Here is a 17,258-nt window from a genome sequence, read left to right as displayed (position 1 = left end):
AACATACCCAAGTCTCTTCTATCCTAAAAAAACACACCTTCCCTTGGCTCCCTTTACATTTCTACTTACTGCTTTTGTACTTCCTTTCCCTTCCCCTCCAAACTTCTGAAATGAATTATCTTTACATGCTGTTTCCATCTTCTCAACTACCACCCCCTCCACACTCCACAGCAGTGCGGTTCAGCCCTCCGCTGGAAGAGCCCTCTTCTAGGTCACCAGTGACTTCTGACCACACTGAATCCAATGAAGCATTTCAGTTCCTAACTTATTATTATCAGCCACTCTCTCCGTACTCCCGTAACACACCTCCTTCCTGGTTTTCCTCCTGCCTCTGGCTGTTCCTTCTCAGTCTCCATTGTAGACTTTTTGTCAACAGCTCAACCTTTAAATATTGGTATTCCTCTGTATCCTTGCTGCTGCCTTTATGGGTCCCATTGGTTAATTCATGTAGTCTCATGGCCCCCCTTTCATATGATGATTCTCCCAGACTAGACAGCTCCCCTGAGGATCAGACTTAAATATCCAATGATCTTACCTCTCCACCTGGGTGTCCAGTCACCTCAAGCTCAACATGTACCAACTTTTACCCCCTACTGCTTCTTGTGTATTTTCTATCTCAGTGGGTTGGCATCATGAGGTACCCAAGCCAAAAACCTGGGAGTCATTCTTTCCTCTTTCCTCTCTTTCTACATAAAGTCAATCATCAAGTCCTGCCGATTTACATCATATTCCTGTAGCTAGTGCTTCCTCTTTGTCTCTGTGACTATTGTCCTTGTTCATGCAGCATCTCTTTCCCCCAATTGGTTTTTCATACTACTGAGTAATCTTCCTAAAGTATAAATCAGATCACATCACTCTTCTGCTTAAAATCAGTAACATAAAAGAAATTTAAGAAGACATAACTAAATGGAAAGACATCCTGTGTTCATGGATTGTAAGCCTTAATATTGTTAGGATGGCAATTCTCCCCAAAATCCAAGCTGCCTTTTTTTTTTTTTGGCAGAAATTGACAAGCTGATCATAAAATTCATATGGAAGTGCAAAAGACTCAGAATAAGCCAAAACAATCTTGAAAAAGAAACAGGGACTTCCCTGGTGGTACGGTGGTTAAGAATCCACCTGCCAATGCAGGGGACATGGGTTCGATCCCCTGTCCGGGAAGATCCCACATGCCATGGAGCAACTAAGCCCTGGCACCACAACTACTGAGCCTGCACTCTAGAGCCTGCGAGCCACAACTACTGAGCCCGTGCACTGCAACTACTGAAGCCCGCACGCCTAGAGCCTCTGCTCCGCAAGGGGAAGCCGCTACAATGAGAAGCCCACGGTCTGCAACGAAGAGTAGCCCCCACTGGCCGCAACTAGAGAAAGCCCGCACACAGCAATGAAGACTCAACACAGTGGGTCTTTCTGAGGCACTTGTCCGTGTTCCAGGCTCTCAGTGCTTTATGCATATTAACTCATTTAATCTTCACAATAACAATAGTACCATTGTTATTCCTCATTTTACATCTGAGGAACTGAGGCACGGAAGAATTTGCCCAAGATCACAAAGCTAGACAGGGTTAGAGCTATGACTTGAATCCAGGCAACATGACCTCTGAGCTTATGTATTTACAGCTTTGCTAAGAGAGATAGCCTGTAGCCAGCAATCCAAGCTGATGCAGAGTCTGACGGTCACATGCTTTGCAAGATTGAAAAAGCTCATCTATTCACGTCAAAGCTAAAGTGAGTGGGAATAAAGGCAGGGAGGTAGGAAGCACAACCCCTCCCAAACACTTCCTACCTGTTCCCACTAAGAGGACAGTGACCCTATGTAAAGAACCTTCCACTGGGATGCAGCCTAGAGGTCAGGAACAGCCAGCTGTGCCTTCCCCCCATGCCTGGTGTTCACAATTGCCTCAAGGCAGAGGTGAAGCTGGAGGCCCTGAGCTGAGGACTGGGAGGTCCTGCTGCTAAGATCATGCATGGTAGTTTTCAACTACCCATTCTAAGGTCAAACCCTTGATCTTGTCATCTTCAGTAACTATACTACGTCTAAGACCTTACATTTCAGCACCCTACTCCCTGACACCTATCTCCTATCTTTCCAGATTACTTTCTCTATTACCTTCTCAATTCTTCAGCTTCTTAAGAGCCTTCCACTCTCTTGATGCTTCATGATGGCATGCCTAAGAATTCGGGCAAACGTCTTTTTTCCATCTGCACCCTCTTTCTGAGTGATTTCATCCAGTCTCTTGGCTTTTATACTATCAACATGTCAATGATAATGTCAGTAACAACAATATATATCTCCAGCTCTGACCACTCGCTAAGTGCCAAACTTGTGTACCCAAATGCTTCCTTGTCATCTAATGGCCATCTAAACTGAATATACCCAAGAAGAGCCCTTACTTCCACTCCCCTTAATTCATTCTTCCTCCAGTCTTCCCCATCTCAATAAATGGCATCATCATCTACCTAGCTGCTCAAGCCAAAAGCATAAAACACATTTCTGATTCCTCCCTTTTTCTCATTCTCCATATTCTCTCCATCAACAAGTCCTGTCGTCCTATCTCCAAAATATATCTTAAAAAGCCTCTTTCCATCTCCACAGTCACTCCCTGCATCTAGTAGCCTCCTAACTGGCCCCTCTAATCTACCCCTAAAATCTATTTTCTACATTGCAAAGAGAGTGATCTTTCAAAAACATAAATCAGGTCATATCAACACCTCCCTGGGAATTCCCTGGTGGTGCTCTCACTGCCAAGGGCCTGGGTTCAATCCCTGGGCAGGGAACTAAGATCCTGCAAGTCATGCAGCGTGGCCAAAAATAAATTAACAACAAAACAAAATGAACACCTCCCTTTAGTGGCCTATGTAGGGCTTCACCACAGCTTACAATGTCCAACATGCCAAGGTCCCCACTCATCTCTCTGATACCACATCCTACCACTCTCCTCTCAATCCCTGCACTTCAGCCACCTGCTCTTCTTCCTTTTCTTTCAAGGCACTAAAGTAGATCTTTGCTCTTGCTGGTCCCTCTGCCTTCAACACTCTGTCCTCAAATCTTTTCTCTGTCTCACTGTCTAAATCAGTGCTGTCTACTAGAACTTTCTGTAATCATGGAAATGCTCTATACCTGCACGGTCCAATAGGGTGGCCACTAGCCACATGTGGTTACTGAACACTTAAAATGTGGCTAGTATGACTGAGAAACTGAGTTATTTAATTTACATAATTAAAATTTAAAGTTAAATAGGCACAGGGTTTAGTAGACACCATATTGAACCGTGAATGTAAATTACCCCAAAGACTCTTTCTATTAAATTATCCAGTTTTCTTTTCTTTTTTCCCCTAAGTTTTATTGAGAAATAATTGACATTCATTACTATATAATGTTCAAGGAGTACAGAGTTTTATTTTTCCAAGGTACTTTTCTCTAGGTGAAATAACCTTTGTTCATTTATATATTAATTCTCTGCTCTGTCTACAAGAATGTAGGTCATATGACAGCAGAGAGGCCTTAAGTATCTCATATAAAACTCACTACTCAAAACTCAGAGCCTGGAATGGTGTTAGTTAGGGACATGGTAGATGCATGATACATATTTGTTAACTGATGAATAAAGCATTGGTAGTGGTTCTCCAAGTGTGGTCTGCAAACCTCTGAGGATCCCCAAGACTTTATTGGGGAGTCTGTGAAGTCAAAACTATTTTTATCATAATTCTAAGATGTTATTTATTTTCCAGTTTTTTTTTTTTTTTTTTTTTTTTTTGCAGTACGCGGGCCTCTCACTGCTGTGGCCTCTCCCGTTGCGGAGCACAGGCTCCGGACGCGCAGGCTCAGCGGCCATGGCTCACGGGCCCAGCCGCTCCGCGGCATGTGGGATCTTCCCGGACCAGGACACGAACCCGTGTCCCCTGCATCGGCAGGCGGACTCTCAACCACTGCGCCACCAGGGAAGCCCTATTTTCCAGTTTTGATGGTAGAAAAGCAATGGTGGGTCAAACAGCTGTCCCCTTAGCACTACGAAAAGTAGGGACTCCAGGACACCCTTGTAGTCATTGTATCCGTCACTGCTGTGCACGCACAACAAAAAAAATAAATATACCAGATTCATTTAAGAATGACTTGATGAAACAGTAAAAATTATTAACTTTATTAACTCTCTACGAGTATACTTCTTTTAAATATTTTGACAGAATGGGAAGAATTCTGCTGTCTGCCTAAGTACCATGGTTGTCTCCAGAGAAAGCAATTGTGCAATTGTTTGAGTTGTATGATGAACTAGCTGCTTTTTTTCATAAGCACCATTTCTACTTGAAAGAAGGATTGAAAGACATACTGTGGTTATGGAAATGTAGGTTTTTTTGCAGGCATTTTCTCTAAAATGAAGGAAGTGAGCCTGTCAATTCAAGGGAAAAAATTGACAATATTTGCTGCCAAAGATAAAATTTGAGCTTTTGAGTGAAAATTAGGTGTTTGGAAAATTGGTATGCACTGCCGTGAGCTTAGCAGCTTCCCAATATTAAAGACTTTTAGTGCTGACATTAACATATATGACTTTTATATTGTATAATGAAATGTGTCAACATTTGGAAGATCTGTAAAACTCAGTGAACCAATCAATACTTTCCAAGTGACCAACACATGCCTGTACAAAATCATGCACAGGTTAAGGATGAATTCAAAGTGCAAGACAGACCAATATATTTTAATGTAATGGAAAATTGACAGATATGGTTTCAGATTCCACATTGAAACTAAATTTTACAAAACTGTGACTTGTCAAGTTTAGGTAGAGTATCAAAGAGGAATATCCACAATTATCTGAGAATCCTTTTAACATACTCCTCCTTTTCCCAGTTATATACCTGTGTGAGGCTGAATTTTCTTTATGTACTTCAGCCAAAACGACATATCTCAACATATTGAATAAAGAAGCAGATATGGGAATTCTAGCTGCCTTTTATTAAGTCAGACATTAAAGAGATTTGCAAAAATGTCAAACAATGTCATTCTTTTCACTCATTTTTTTGATTTGTAAAATGTAATTATTTTTCATTGAAAAGGGTATTATTTACTTTAACATTGATGGGTTTATTATTTTTTAATAAATAATTATTTTTAATTCTTAATTTTAGTTTATAATATTGCAAATATCAATAATGTAATCCACATAAACAAAAGCTCTTTCAGGTCTTCAATTTTTCAGAGTGTACAGGGATCCTGAGACCAAAAACTTTGGGAAACGCTGCTACAGATAAACAAAGTTAATCAGCCCCTAATACCTTGGTGCATTGATGAAGGGAACACAAGGTAATTATAAATAAGCAATCCCATTTTGAACAGGAGAGGAGGGGAAAAATCACCCAGTGGTCCGTGGTGTGTATTGTATCCTTCAGAGTGAGAACAGCAAGGATTCCCTGCTTTGATAAAATGAGGCCAGTCTGGCTGCTCTGCCAGGTTGGGGGAATCTCATCTAACCATTGTAACTGTGGCCACATCTTAGAAGAATTTTGAGGATTTCCGATTGGTATTGTTTGGGGCCAAGACATTGCCCCTGGGGTTGATCAATTACAGGATTCCACATGCCAGGATTGGGGTTTCTCTCACAGAACCACTCCCTTAAAAGCTGTGTAAGTTTTCTGGCTATTCACATTTGGATAACTCCATGAATTAATAACCAAGTCAGCAGAATGATGAATTATGGTCCCTAAATCTAGACCTTGAGCTTGGTATGCAGGGTCTTAGCAACAGGACCTCCCAGTCCTCAGCTCAGGGCCTCCAGCTTCACCTCTGCCTTGAGGCAATTGTGAACACCAGGCATGGGGGGAAGGCACAGCTGGCTGTCCCTGACCTTTAGGCTGCATCCCAGTGGAAGGCTCTTTACATAGGGTCACTGTCCTCTTAGTGGGAACAGGTAGGAAGTGTTTGGGAGGGGTTGTGCTTCCTACCTCCCTGCCTTTATTCCCACTCACTTTAGCTTTGACGTGAATAGATGAGCTTTTTCAATCTTGCAAAGCATGTGACCGTCAGACTCTGCATCAGCTTGGATTGCTGGCTACAGGCTATCTCTCTTAGCAAAGCTGTAAATACATAAGCTCAGAGGTCATGTTGCCTGGATTCAAGTCATAGCTCTAACCCTGTCTAGCTTTGTGTTCTTGGGCAAATTCGTTCACGCCTCAGTTCCTCAAATGTAAAATGGGGAATAACAACGGTACCCATTTCTTTGTGTTATTGTGAAGATTAAATGAGTTAATATGCATAAAGCACTGAGAGCCTGGCACATGATGTGTGCCTCAGAAATGTTAGCTTTTATTCTTCATTATTCTTTCTGCAAAATTTATGCCTTTGACTCTGAAATCAAGGCTTGGGAAAATAGCCAACACATACAACCCCCTGACAAATTTTTATCAAGCCCCCTAATCATCCCACCTATGTCAGGTACATGGTCTGAGCTTCAGGAGACCCTGGCCTTGAAGCTGCATCTCAGGGAATGCTGACCTCCTAGCCTCCTGGGAATGGAAAATCCCAGGATTTTCCCAACAGTTGGAAAATCCTCACTGTTCTGTACCTCACCTCAACTCAGCCATTTCCACGTGCTAGGGACATCACTGGCAACACTCCACTTCTCATAGTGGTCAGAACTTCAGTTGCAGGTGACAGAATCCTAACAGAAATGGGCTTTGGGTAGCGGGAAGGAATTTGTTGGATGATGTTCTGGGAAAGTTTGGGGGCCTTAGGCGTGGTTAGCTCTTGGCATTAATGTCACATAGGGAGTTCCCTGGTGGTCTAGTGGTTAGGATTCGGTGCTTTCACTGCTGTGGCCCTGGTTCAATCCCTGGTCGGGGAACTGAGATTCCGCCAGCCACGTGGCGTGGCCAAACTACAACAACAACAACAACAATAACAAAAAAAAAAACCCAATGTCATTTGGTATGCTCAAATGTGCCTCTGTCTCTTGTCTTCTCTCCATTTCTCAGCTCTGCCTTTGTCTGTGCTGGTTTCAGTATCAGGCAGTCTCTGTCCATGTAGTGGAAGATCCATGCTTACAACTTCCCAGCTTTGGAACCTCAGGAGAAAGCAGCCTCTACTCCCCTGGAATTCCAGAAAAGCTTGGGATTGCCTTTAATTTCTCCAGCTGGAGCTGTGTTCTTTAGCCTTGAAACATTCCAGAGTGACGTCACATGTGGCCTCAGGGGACTGAAACTACACCGCCAGGGAAGGGAGGAAAGGCTTGGTATTTATCAACCATCTGTTCTGTGGCAGGCATTTTATATCTTCTCATGGTGAAGATTATCCCTTTTGGGGAAGGAGACTAGATCTCATGGTGGTCTCCAACTCCCTCCAAGCTGAGAGCAGAGGGGGTCCTTCTCATGTCCACAGTCAACCCCTCTGCCTGTGCCCTTGATCCCATCCCTCTATCTTCCTAAAGACAAAGCACCATCTAATAGCTTCCTTTCTCTTATATTGTCACGCTCTCCATTTCTACCCTATTTTCTCCTGAGCCGCCAAACATGCTTGAATCTCTTGTACTTAAAAAAAAAAAACAACAAACTCCTCTTCTTAGCAGTACCTCCTTACTTTTCACTCACACCTCAACTAAACGAAATCAGTTTTCTATTGCTGCCATCTTTTGAAACTGCTCTTTCCAGAGTTACCAGTTACTTCCCCTGTGACAAATCCAGCTCTTGGCCAGCCTGACCTGTCTCACATGTTAGCTAACCCTGCTTTCCTTCCTGAAATCCTCACCCCATCATTTCCTTCATTCCCGGTTCTCCTTCTCCGTTTCCTGGCTGCTCCTTTCCTGCACTCACTGGTTAAAGGTTTATGAAAAGAGAAGGCCAATTTCCCTTTCATTCACATCTATGATTTCAAGAAGTGTTTTTTTCATTGGTGATTTTCCATCTCCAGGGCCTGGGTCTGTCTCCGGGTGTCAGTTTCTGTGCCCTGACACAGAGCCTGAACAGAGCAGCTGTCCACATATGGTGGGCAATGAGTGGATTTCCTCAAAGGCTGGTGCCTAAGGAATGACAAAGCAGTATCCAGAGCTGGAACTATATTCCAAGCCACTCACAAAGGCAGACGCACAAAAGTAAGAGGAGGGGTGGTTATCCTGCCCTTGCTGGATCCTTGTGATGACAACTCAGGCCTGATAATTCAGCCACAAAGAACCAGCAGTCTTCTCTCTATGTCACCCTCCACTCATGAAGCCCTCTCCCTCATGTCTGCATGAGGGACAGCCATATTGGAGTGGGAAGAGCACGAATTCCAGATCTGGGTTTGCGGCCTGCTTCTTTTTTGACCAGGCTTCGATCTCCAGAAAATCAGTGGCCATGGCTGGGTATGTTCCTAGCTTCCTCAGGTGCTCAGACGACTTTCAGGAATGGGGGCGAATGGTACGGACTCAGAGGATGTGGGGTACCAGGGGAAGCCATCTCAGGGGCCCCAAGCAGGTCCCTGGAGAACAGGAACAATGTTCTGGCAACATGCTCTGGATGTGCTCCTAGCACTTAGGTCTCTCATACCAGACGGCCTCACACGGGTGCGTGGCCTCCATCACATCCATGTTGTTCACAGCAGCATTTGGCCTGGGCTGGCCTCATTGGATTTACGTGACCTAGATCCCGCTGATTTTATGAAGCAAGATCAGCTCAGGTCTGCTGGCCCTGGGAGATGGGAGAGGGAGGTGCAGGTCCTCAGCTTCATGGTTTTTGTGTCTTCCTCACTGTGTCTCCATTTCCTTCCTTCATTTGAGAAATGAAGGGATTGGCACAAAGGTGTGTCCAAATTTGACTTTCCAGGAATTTATTATTATAGTTGGGCTGCACATCAGCTCTAGCAAAATGACATGTCACATCCTTGCTCGAAGTTTTCAAGTTGTGCTGTCTACTAGTCAGGGATCAGTTGCAGGAAACAGAAACCACTCTATTTTAAGCAGAAAAGGATTTGATACAGGGAATCAGAGGTTTAAACAAAATAGTTGGGAGGGCTGGAGGAGTGGGCTCCAGGAATGACTTCCAGAAGAAGACCCCAGAATAGCTGCTAACTGGCACAATCATGAAGGTGATGAGTCAGGAGGCTGCTACGAGAATTCTTGCATTAAAGAACACACCAAGTAAAAAGACAACCCATGGAATGCGAGAAAGTATTTGCAAATCATATATCTGTTAAGGAACTTATAACCAGAATCTATAAAGAAGTCTTTATAACTCAACCATAAAAAAGGCAACCCAAGTTAAAAATGAGCAAAGGATTTGACTAGATATTTCTTCAAAGAAGATATACAAATAGCCAAAGAGTACATGAAAATGATGCTCAACATAATTAGTCATTAGGGAAATGTAAATCAAAGCCACAATGAGGTACCACTTTATGCCCAGTAGCATGACTATAATGAAAAAGACACAATAGCAAGTGTTGACAAGGATGTGGAGAAATTGGTACCCTTGTGTATTGCTGGTAGGTAAAATGGTATAGCCTCTATGGAAAGAGGATGGTAGTTCCTCAAAAAATTAAACATAAAATTTCCATATGATCCAGTAACTCTGCTTCTGGGGTATATACCCAAAAGAACTGAAACCAGGGACTTGAAGATATCTGTATACCAATATTCATAGCAGCATTAATCACAATAGCCAAAAAGTAGAAACAATCTAAATATCCATCAACTGACGGATGGATAAACAAAATGTAATATATCCATACAAAATCCTTACAATATTCAATGGAATATTATGCATCCAAAAAAAAGGAATGAAGTACTGATACATGCTACAACGTGGATGAACCTTGAAAACCTTATGCCGAGTGAAAGAGGTCATATACAAAAGTCATTTTGTATGATTATACAAAATGTCCAGAATAGGTAAATTCCATAGAGAAAGTAGATTAGTGGTTGTCAGGGCTGGAGGGAGGGGGGAAATGCGACTGACTGATAATAGGTTTCTTTCAGGGGGTGATGGCAATCATTTGGAATTAGAGAGTAGTGATAGTTGCACAACTTTGTGAATATATCTAAAATCTACTGAGTTGCACACTTTAAAATGGTGAATTTCAGGACTTCCCTAGCAGTCCAGTGGTTAAGACTCTGCACTTCCACTGCATGGGGGCACAGGTTCGATCCCTGGTCAGGGAAGTAAGATCCTGCATGCCTCACGGTGCATCCAAAAAAAAAAGTAAAATGGTGAATTTCACGTTATGTGAGTTATATCTCCATAAAGAAATAAGATGGTTAGAAAACACACACACCATGTGGCTGCAGTCTAAGGACCAGGGATCAGAAATCTACCTCTGCTGCTGCCACCACTGCTTTTCAACCTCATGAAACTAGTGCTTGGACATTGGAATGCTGCTGAAGTAACTCAAGGTTGCCACAAACATGAAGCAACAACCACACAGCTGGAAGATGGCCTTTGCCTTATTTTCTCCTCCCAACTCTTATATAAACGGATGCAATTTATAAACCCTAATTTGCATGCAGAATGTTAACTGCAAGGGATTCTGGGAAGTGTAGCATTTAACTCTGGCCTTGGCACTATGAGAAAGAGATTGGAATGGATGCTGACAAGCAATTCACCACATCTACACAATTTCACCCTCCCTAAAAGGAGAGATCCAAAATCTCATTAGTCATGTATCCAGCTCTGGGTGATACTCATTCCAGTTCAGTTACGATCCTGTCTCAACAACCTGTAACCTAATGATTAACTGATCAACTTACCAACACACCTTATGATACTAGGGAAAATGTGGGAGGGGAAGAAATGGGATGATATCTATAAATATATACATACCAGAGCAAGGGAAAAATATGAAACGCTAATATAGTCCTCATCTCTCCACCTTTCAGGAATTACTTATATTCATAAATATCTTTCTCTACTACTTATGAAGTTCATTTTCACAGCCAGTATCTCAGCCGGATGAGGCTCTTTATCTGGTGTGGTGACCCAACTCTTCATTCCTAAAGGAATTAAGCCTTCCCTGGAATAGCCTTTTATCCTTGACTCCTGCATACAGCAGTACTAGAAGTAGCCCTTTAAGCCCTTTAAGTTCCAGGCACATTCCTTCCTGCCCCCACTGAGCAACAACAAACCTATCTCCCTTGATAATCAGGATCAATCTCTCCATCTAACACAACTGCCCCCTTTTAGGCTATTGGTTCAGTGGATGAGGAGCCAAAATTGGCCAAAAAGCTTCCAGTTCAGTGGACTCATTGTTATGTGCCCTGGTGGAAGTACTTCTCCTCTGGGTATTGAGACTTCTAAACTAACAAAGACCAAAGTCACAGGGGCAAGAAGCAAAACTTTTGTGAATGGGTTATATATATATAGGTCACTGTTTCAGAACATACCTCATCCTATAGGACAGAACATCACTGCATGAGATGCTGTCTTCCAATAGCTTCCAATTTGACTGTTGGGTGAGGCCAGCTGCTTTGGATGATCCCATGGGTCTTAGCCCATTGCCTCACTTGATGAGAGGCAGTGTTGTGTGGAATACTACATGATGAATAGACATTCAGTAAGTTCATGGATAGTAACAATGATGATGATGATGAGCATAATAATAAATGAAAAGGACGATGCTAGCTAATACATATAGCTCTTATTACAGGCCAGGCACTGTCATATGTATTCACTTAATCTTCATAGTCCCAAATGAAGAAACGGAGACAGAAAGGTTAAATAATTTGCCCAAGGTCATAAGCTACTTAAATAAATGGTGGAGTTAGAATTCCTACTCAGGCATTCTGGCTCTGTTGTCTGTCCTCTTAACCACTATGCTTCTCAAAGTGAACATATAGTCAAATTTAGAATAATGGGGGGATGGATGTCTTTGCCCTGATAATTGTTATTTTTCTCATTTAAAGTTTATTCTTTATGAATATTTTAGGCTTGGCATACATGGAAACAATTCATATCTCGAGTGTCTTTTCCAGTGAGGACAAATCCCTGCCTTCTCTGTGATGGGAGGGCTCTGATCTGATATTAAGTGCCCAGCTGGTCCCTCCAGAGCATGGAGCAGGGCTCAGCTGTAAGCCAACATCAGCTTCTCAAAAGAATTGCCACTGCCAAAAATATCCTGGCTTGACTCTGAAATCTGATGGCCCTGTGCTGTGTTTCTCTTATGGATGTTTGCCACAGTGTGTGTACAGTAGCCTCAGTTGCCAAGGGATTTTGCACACCACTGGATCTGCTAGGTCATAAAATTCTAACTGCTTACATTGCAGCCTGTACCAACTGGTGACCATTCTCTTTCTCTGGGCCCATCAAAGCTAGTAGCCCTTGTGGGTTACTTGGAAAACGGGTCAGTGCAGCATAATCAAACGGGGTATGCTACCTCCCAAATCAAGAAATCCACCAAATGCTCAGGATTTTTCTTAGTGGTGGGGGGTATACAGTGCAACAGCTCATCGATCACTTTAGATAAACTGCCATCCTCCAGACTCCTGCTCTGGATCCCGAAAAATTTTATGGAGCTGAAAGTTCCCTTAAGCTTCCGCAGGGACTATCCCCTATCCTCCAGAACACATGTATTTTACCAAGGCATTTAGATACCTGCTACTTCTTGCTTATTATGTCCAAAAACATGCCATCACATACAGAGTGATGTTCTGGGAAATATGAAATGATTGAAGTGCCTGCACATTAGATTTCAGCAGAGCTGGAGAAGTGATACCACCCAGAGGGAGGACAGTAAGCGGTACTGTTGACCTCGACAGGTAAAAGTAATCTGCTTTTCATGTTTTCTGCTATTTGGGCTAGAGAAAAAAAGCATATTCCAGGCCAGTAGTTGCATGGCTGCAGGTGCTGGGGCAGGTGTTGACTTGCTTCAAAGTGATTATATCTGAAATAACAGCTACATGGCAAGTCTTCTACCGCGCAAATAATTTAAATGTAGATATGATAGGGATCACCACTGTGGAACTTCTCAGTCTTGGATGGTGGCGGTAATATTTATCATGCCCTCAGGGATGCACTATTTCTTCTGGCTTATGATTCTGGTGTAGGACTGCGCAAGGGGCTTTCCTCTGCTCTTCTTACAATAGCTTTCACTCTACCGGTCAATGTGAAGATTCTGCCAGGTGCCAAATACATCTATTACAATTGTGCTTACAGGAACTGGGAAATAACCACACACAGGATGAATATGTGAGATAGATACAGGCCAAGATTCCTTTTAAGTTACATGATCCCTGTGTATTAGTTTGCTAGGTGTGCCATAACAAAGTACCGCAAATTGGCTGGCTTAAGCATTACAAATTTATTGTCTCACAGTTCTGGAGACTAGAAGTCCAAGATCAAGGTGTTGACAGGGTTGGTTCCTGCTGAGGGCTGTAAGGGAGAACCTGTTCCATGCCTCTCCCCTAGCTTCTGATGGTTTGCTGGCAATCTTTGGCATTCATTGGCTTCTGCTGCATCATCCCGATCTCTGCCTTCATCTTCACATGGCATTCTCCCTGTATGAGTGACTCTTTGTCTAAATTTCCCCTTTTTATATGGCACCAATCATATTGGATTAGGGGCCCACCCTACTCTGGTATAACCTCATCTTAATTACATCTGCAACAACCCAATTTCCAAATAAGGTAACATTCTGAGGTATTGGGGATTAGGACTCCAACATATGAATTTTCAACCCATAACACCCCAAAGGCTTTTTTTTTTTTTTTTTTTTTTTTTTGCGGTACGCGGGCCTCTCACTATCGTGGCCTCTCCCGTTGCGAAGCCCAGGCTCCAGACGCGCAGGCTCAGCGGCCATGGCTCATGGGCCCAGCTGCTCCGCAGCATGTGGGATCTTCCCGGACCGGGGCACGAACCCATGTTCTCTGCATCGGCAGGCAAACTCTCAACCACTGTGCCACCAGGGAAGCCCCGAAGGCTTCTATTTTTAACTAGTGGTCCACAAAGACCTTTTAGGTCCCTTGAGATTAGTACTGGCTTAGGGTCGGTTTCCAAGTATTCGCTAAAGGCCTGGGTGTTTCCATTTCCCTAAGCACAGGAACATAGTTAATTGACTTAAGATTCCTTTGGGGAAGATTAGAAAACTTACAATTTAGTTATGGTAATATTGCTGGGTGCTTTCTCCAGGGTACTCAGCATTCCTTTATTCAAGGGCTTTGGGTCTGAGAATTTAGTGAGTGTCCATAACTCTCCATTTTGGTGACTTAAAACAGGCCTCTCTTTGCCAGACCTGCAGTTTTGCTTTGTATATACAAACCAAGTATTCCTGCTCTGTTGCCTTGGTACTGCCCCTTGGCCCCTGCCACTCCAGGATCTCCGTCATACCTACTGATATCAGGGATTCCATTTCAATGGCAGCATCTCTTAGCTTCACTTCCGACTATAGAGAATTTACATTACAGCACTTTCAAAGTAAGGTGTTCCCTTTATCTATGTACTTTCCAATTCCTTTGTGAAAGGAATGTCCTCTGAGCAATTTTAGAGGGCAAAATTAGGAGATGAGTAGGTCACACGTATGATAAATCTATACCGACACTTCTATCTTCATGTTTCTGGATTCATCTTCTAATGCTATACTAAGGAATTTTTAGCATTTCAATTTGAGTGTAGACCACTGTTAAGTCCAGCTTTCATCCAACCAACCAGCTAAGAGCTACTCTTAGCTGCTAAAGTCAGTATACTGATTCCAGAATCTCTAGAATGCCCATATTAATAAGTTCAACCCAAATGAAAATAAAATTGTTCTTTTCTTCCTGGTCTAATACCTTTAGAATCCAGTCCACACACATTCCTCAGGTTTCTGCTGATTCAAATTAGCAAAATCTCACAATTCTGTAACCTTTCTTTCTCTCAGGTCAGATTTTGTGGTTGCCTTTCTGAAGCATACTGGGATCTGACTCTAGTCACAGATTTGGTAGCAATAAGGGGTAGTGGGTGGGACATGAGAAGTACATGAGAAGGGACACAAAAGCCTTCCCTTTCAAGGCAACTACCGCAGGTAAGTTGCCCTATCAACGGGGGAAGACAGGACCAGCCCTATCAACGGGGGGGAGGACAGGACCAGCCCTATCAACGGGGGGAGGAGAGAGGAGGGCTGCTTCTGCTGGTAAGAGAAGTTAAGTGGAGTCTGTGGGTTCAGAACACTAGGATTTACCCAAATCTACTCACATGTCCCCATTTCACATCTTACTCTTTCCTAAACAACATCCTAACTTTTATATAAGAGACCTGGTAAGCTAAGAATTTAACTTATGTCGTAATTCAACAACCCAGAATCCCTCCTTGATTTTCATGTACATCAGCCTTGTGGCTACAAGAGACAGCTTTGAGCTGAAAATTTTAAACTCTTGAGGCTTTCATTTTCTTTCTTTAATCTCTCTAGCATAAGCCACCCCCATTTAAGTCTTCATTTCTTACACGATGGTCTGTTGTGGCTGCCACTTGGTCTATCAAAGTCTTTTATCCAAAAGACAATTCATTTAATGTGACCACAGATGTAAGTCATCTTTGCCTACTACCTTACCATTTTCAATGGCAACTAGATTCTCATTTCCTTCAAATCCAACTTAGTCATAACTAATCAAGAATCCCATCTTTGAGGGACTATTGTCTATAACCAAATTTGGAACCAAATACTGTATCAGTTAGGGTTCAGTAACTGCAGAAAACAAAACCCTTCCACCTATTTTAAGCAGAAAAGAATTCAATACACATAAATTAGGTGCTTACAAAGGAGTTGGAAAGCTGGGCAAGTGGGCTCTAGGCTGGACCTCCAGGAAAGACTCCCAGATCGGTCCAGTATGGGAGCCACTACCTCTGCCACCATCAGGAAGATGAAGAACCAGGAGGCCAGCATAGGCTGACTACAAGAACATGTATTACTGACGGTTATTTGTGGATCAGGAGTCCCTTCAACATCCACACAACTATTGATGGATATTAGAATACCACTGGAGGGAAACCTAAGGGCTTTATACTTTTGCAAGAACAACAAAGTTGCTGAAGATGACCCCTGAATCACTTCCTCCTTCCATATCCTTGTTTGTGCATCTGGCAAAATAAATTACATTTACAACCTTGGTTTCAAGGAAGTGTGAGACATGTAGTTTTAACTTTCCAGCCTCTAGAGTATAAGACAGTACATTAGAAAGAGGTCAGAATGAATAAGTACCCATTTAGCACTTCCACAAATTTCTTTCCATTGGCCCATCTAAGTAGGACTGGTGACCAGACATGTCTTCTCCCAGTTTTAGCCACTTTTAAATTTGAACACAACACCCCATCTGCCTGGCTTTGAAGATTACCTCTCTTCCTGGCCTCAGAGTAACCTAAAATGTCATTGTCTTCAGAGTTGTTTTGATAATCTACACAATCTTGTCCTCAGCCACCTCTTCAACCTGATCTACTACTCTCCTCCTTGGTCCACTCTGTTCTAGCCATTTAGGCCTCTATGCTGTGTGTGTGTTTAAACAGACTAAGGATGCTCCACCAAAGGACCTTCATACTTTATTTTTCATGTCTGGTATGTTCTTGCCCTAGAAATCCACATGGTTCTTTCTCACTCCATCAAGACTCTAATAAAATGTACCTTTAACTCCATCAAGACTCTAGTAAAATGTATCTTTATCAGAGAGGCCCATAGTACCCACCTAAAGCAGCTCTCTTTTCCACTTTCCCTGCTTTTCTTCATCACACTTATCCTCATCCAGATTATACATCTGATCGTCTTTTCCCACTAGAGTGTGACTTTCACAGGAACAAGAATTTTGTGTTTTCCTTATTGCTGCATCCTGTACCTGAAACGTAGTAGGTATTTCAGAATGAATGAACGCTGTACAAGTAAGAAATTAAACTTTCCCCATTTTCTAAATTGAGAATCAACTTTTCCCATGCATTACTCATCTTCTCCTCCAGGTGGTGCTGACGGGCCTTTTCATCTAATGTCTAGGAGATACAACCGTGTTGCAAGGGATTAGAATAAGCTTAGTTTTTTCATAGCCTCTGGTCTAGAGCTCTGGGCTTTTTTTAGATGGCACCCATAATATCCCTTAACTTATTTCTTCTTATTCCTGCAGGAGAAAAAAAAATATGGGCCTTTAACAAAAGCGTTTTCAGTACGCCATCTCACTTAATCTTTACAACTCCATAATTAGGATTATGATCCCCATTTTGGCTAAGTGTAAACACACTCAGAGTACGTAGCCCAACTCTCGCAGCAGTAAGAACTGGAGCCTAGATAAAAATACAGGTTTGGCTGCAAACTCCTGCCCCTCCAAAAGACTTCCTTGATTTTATCCAAGTTA

The sequence above is a fragment of the Tursiops truncatus genome, chromosome 1, assembly GCF_011762595.2.
Source record: "Tursiops truncatus isolate mTurTru1 chromosome 1, mTurTru1.mat.Y, whole genome shotgun sequence".
Taxonomy (NCBI): Eukaryota; Metazoa; Chordata; class Mammalia; order Artiodactyla; family Delphinidae; genus Tursiops; species Tursiops truncatus.
Note: the sequence above shows the minus strand (reverse complement) of the source record.